Source organism: Rutidosis leptorrhynchoides, chromosome 6, assembly GCF_046630445.1.
Source record: "Rutidosis leptorrhynchoides isolate AG116_Rl617_1_P2 chromosome 6, CSIRO_AGI_Rlap_v1, whole genome shotgun sequence".
NCBI classification, from domain to species: Eukaryota; Viridiplantae; Streptophyta; class Magnoliopsida; order Asterales; family Asteraceae; genus Rutidosis; species Rutidosis leptorrhynchoides.
Genome location: NC_092338.1, coordinates 192,935,636 through 192,940,000, shown reverse-complemented (window position 1 = coordinate 192,940,000; position 4,365 = coordinate 192,935,636). Strand labels below are relative to the sequence as shown.

At 47.2% G+C, this 4,365-nt stretch overlaps 2 non-coding genes and 1 pseudogene across 2 annotated transcripts; all 3 read right to left on the bottom strand.

Moving 5' to 3' along the window:
* Positions 1-771, bottom strand: part of LOC139854329 (NADH-ubiquinone oxidoreductase chain 5-like) — a 3,704-nt pseudogene extending 2,933 nt beyond the window's left edge.
* A 1,971-nt stretch (positions 772-2,742) lies between these two features.
* TRNAP-UGG (transfer RNA proline (anticodon UGG)) lies at positions 2,743-2,817 on the bottom strand. Its single transcript has one exon. It is a non-coding gene; the product is annotated as a tRNA-Pro (tRNA).
* A 238-nt stretch (positions 2,818-3,055) lies between these two features.
* Positions 3,056-3,129, bottom strand: TRNAF-GAA (transfer RNA phenylalanine (anticodon GAA)). The gene has a single exon. It is a non-coding gene; the product is annotated as a tRNA-Phe (tRNA).
* Positions 3,130-4,365: the final 1,236 nt, after the last annotated feature.

Sequence of the window (4,365 nt, the reverse complement as noted above, 5' to 3'; positions counted from 1 at the left end):
CCACTCAAGTGTACGGCATCTGCCGTGCTTAGGCCCCTTCTTCCCTTCCCTAATAAAAGAGTCCACTGCCTGCCTTAGTAGTCTCAAATAAGGCATGCGGGCTTGCCCCTTTTTTAGTAGGTGATTCACTACCGAAGCTAAGAAAAGGCGGGATCAAGAAAAGGGGGTACTACGAGCCCTCTGCCCCACGTATCTAACCAGTTCGCGTGGTTCACCGGTTCCACCGATTAGACCCTTAGAGTGATTCAGTCGATACAGAGGTACACTTGAAGTGGGGGGTGTGCTGTCCCTATTGGGCTGGGCCCTTCCCCATAAGGCCCCACCGTTGGGGCATAAGCGCCCTCTTGCTACCCATATGCGAGGTGCTGTCTTAGCCCTCCCTGACCAATATCACTCCCACACCTATAGCGTTCGTGATCGGCGTCCTCAACTGTGTATCGATCGAAAGGCGGGGCGGCATAGCCCCCAACCAAGGGAGTGGTTACGTCCAGTATGTCCCCCTTATTCCCGACATGCTATGGTGCCCCGGAGTGGGTAGGAGCGGGTCGAGTCCGTATCGCCGAGGAGCAATAGCCGCGTCCGGATCTGATCTATCTACTCAGAAATTCATTCGATGACTTCACGGTCACCAAAGAAGCCCCAAGAAGCATCAAACATTTCCGATGATATCCATGGAGCTATTCTTAGATAGCAAGCACTAGCTCCCGATGCGACTTCATAAAAAGCAATCAAAGATAAGATCAAAGAGAATGAAATGCACGTAGTGGTCATTATAGCGGTTCCTTCTGATCCTAGAAAACGTCCAAAATAACCTGCTATGGAACTACCGAGCAGGGGCAAAAATATGATAAGTAGATACATAATCTCGAGTGTGATCAGACAACCAAAAATTAGACAATGACAGAGCGGCCTGTGATTCAGGATTGATCGACGCCCGAGGAACGCTTGACCGAATGAATGAGTCACAAGGTGTAAGCCCCAACGACAAACGAACCTAGGCGCGGAGCATTTTCGGGGGATAGCCTCCTTCCTTCTTACTTGACTTACAATTCGACTCTTTTTTTCTTGAATCTGAGTCATTTCCTCTTTATCGCCATTCTTCTGTTTAAGAACTGCGCCCCCTTACCTCCGGTGGCTATTTGACTAAGGCTGGAAAGAGGTGCTTGCTTTATGAAACTGAAACCTTCTTTCTTTGATTCTTTGATCGGAATACGGATGAGATCAGAAAGGCCATCATTGGGGCAAACGATGCAATAGCTTCGGTGAGAGCAAAGCCCAAAATGGCATAACCAAATGATTGTTTAGCCAATGATGGATTCTGAGCCACGGAATGAATCGAGGAACTAAGGACGTTTCCAATACCGATAGCAACTCCCGCTGAAGCAATTGTAGAAGCTGTGGCCCCTATTAGTTTTGCACCTTCTAACATCTCGAGTTGATAATTCTCCTCACGCTTTTTATTTTTCATTCACGATTTGATGTTCTATATTCCTCTCTAGTCTAGATTCCTCGTCGGTTCTTCCCCTCGTTCTTAACATCTTGGACATCTCACTTTTACCAGGGTAGCCGATCATCAAGGATTTCCCTTAGATAGTGGGAATTTCCCCCAGATCTCTTGAAATCCTGAGTAACGTCATTGACAAAATCCAAACGTCTCTGGTAACTACCTGTGGGGTACCTCGATGGGACAGCGTCTACCTCCTCGTCCCTCTCATTAAAGAAGTCGAGGAGGCATTCTTCCGGATTGGAGGGAGCTCTTTCTCCCAAGGCGGGATATTCTTTTAGTATTTTTTTAAAAAGGCACAAATCCTCCTCTTTTTTTTCCCGAATTTGGAGGTCCCAATTCTCACAACAGATTAGGACGTCGTACCATCCTAGAGTGGGAGCTTTCTCTAGGTCTTTCTTGACGTCAACCCAATATTTATAGGGTGTCTTCCCTAGAAGAAAGGTTCTTCCCCTTAAGTGACCAATTCTAGCCCGGAGGGATGTCTCCAAGCTAGTATTTGGGGTCACAAGCGCCCCGGGATTCGAAGGCCCGGAAGGCCCTGCAGAAGATGATGCTTCATCTGCATCTCTGAACAGTGCAAGCTGTTCTTGCATCTCTCTTAGCTGAGGAGATGGCATCCTCATAAAGGGAAATTCCTCGAACAAGGAAGGTGAACCATTGGGATGGATATGAGTTTGGTGCTGGAGTGGCACCGAAGAGGAAGCTTCAGCCCCGTCCCTATAAGTAGCATCAATCCAAGAGGAGCCTGTACTCCCAGAGCTGGGAATAGAGGGTAGAGGCGGGGAAGCCCTTTCCTCAGCTGTGAAAAGCATAACATAGGGCGTGGCCTCCGTAGTGACGAGCGCTCGAAAAGCACAGCCAGTTACGAAGGCCAGAGTCAAAGAGCATCCCATCTTTAGCAAAATGCTAGAGAGGGCCTTCCCTCCTAAGAAGCCGGCTACTTTAGCCAGAAGAGAGACAAAAAAGGAGACCCCTACTGTTGAAATACAAATTATATATACAAACATGAGTACAGTTATTAATAAGAGAAATGGAATGTACGCCCGTTTAGCAATGCACCTGACGCGAAATAACGTTTTTCTCACTGACCGCACCATTGTATTTTGAATTCTCATTTCTTTTTCGATTATGATTTGCATTTCTTTTCCCCGACTATAGAATCCGACATCCATCGAGCAGTGGCAACGTAGACCTAAGTGAAGTGGTCATATTTGTTGCTGACGAAATGCCCCACATCAAGGTGACAGGATTCGAACCTATGGCCCTCTGTACCCAAAACAGATGCGCTGACCAGACTGCACTACACCTCGTCTCACCACCTCGGAGCATATAGATCCACTCGATCGATGAACAATCAAACCGAACTTACCCATCCTTTTGGGCACAGGGATGCGAGAACCTAAGAAACAGCTTTTTTTCGAAATCTGCCTCCAGCAAGGTAGGGTGACGCAAAAAAGCCATATAGTGCAGGAGCACTCACATTTTTTGGCTTACTCTTGCACTTTCATTTCAAAATCCGGCTCGTTCCTGGCCTTTGGACCCTTGGCCCGCTTAAAAGTGGATTCGAACCACTGACACAAGGATTTTCAGTCCTTTGCTCTAACCAGCTGAGCTACCTGAACCACTTTCCTAAAATATGTTTTATTCATCGAATAGCGCCCTACCTTACCACTTGACTAGTAAAAATCCCTTGTACTAAAAAAATAGAATATATATATTGGCTTTTTCCTTGTTCGTCAAGCTTTCCAACAGCTCTTTCAACTGCCGCCTAATCCCCCAACATGCTCAAGAACCGAGAACCGCCCAGTCCACCAAGAGATTCTTTCTCTCACGTCATTTCGCCCGCCCATTTCATTTCCTTTGTTCCAGAGGAAATGGGATTTGAACCCATGATAAAATCTTCTTGTATGTCGATTTAGCAAACCAATGCCTTAAGCCACTCAACCATACCTCCAAGTTTTTGATCGGAATGGAATTGGATGTGTCGGGTTTGATTGGTTGCCCGAAGGGCTATCTGATCCGATCAACTGCGTAAGCCGTGGCACACTAGCGCGCGTACTATTCCGGGGACTCTATCCAGATCTATGGATCTCCCCAGCATCCAAGTGAGACTCCATCAAAATCTGCCACTCGTTGGGCGACGCCTTCTTTTTTACGAACACCCCGCCATGATGAACTTTGCCAGTTTTCGCCTCCGACCCGACCAGGGGAGAACACAGGGTCAAGCCAAGCCCTTACCCGCGTGAATGGAATTCATATCTCCTTCGTGAAGGGAGAAATCCCGTGGAACTGGACTGTAACTCTTCTATTACATTATGGAGAAGTCCATTCTCATCATGGTCGATCCACGGCCTACCGTAGTGCCCGGAGAACGAGGCTTTCTTAGCTTACAAAGCTAGCTTACTAACGCGAATCATTTTTTATTGATTGCACGAGCTAGCCAGCAAGCCAGCAAAGCCCCCGACGCTTAATCGCTTCATTTAGGCACCTATTGACACTAAATCCTTTCCACTCGTGCAGCTCTAACGAGAATCACTTCGTTCCACTCTCCCAACAGGCCAGCAAGCCATTCCTAGCGGCTTAGCCCTTGTTAAAGGCTAAAGAGCGTACTGAACACTCACCCTTTCTCACCAGCAAGCTAAGCTCCTAGTCCTCTTAGCCGGCTTACCTTTAAACTAACTCTCTAGGTTATGGCCTAAAAACACGGGAAAACACTATTTTTTGATCAAAAAACAGAAGGCCATTTAAAAGCTCTTTTCTTGTGTTCTTGAGTACACGTTAGGATATTTCTTCAGGGGCTATCCAAGCCATTGAGGAGCCTGCTCAAGCTGCTGAGGATCATGAATGATCCTAGAGGC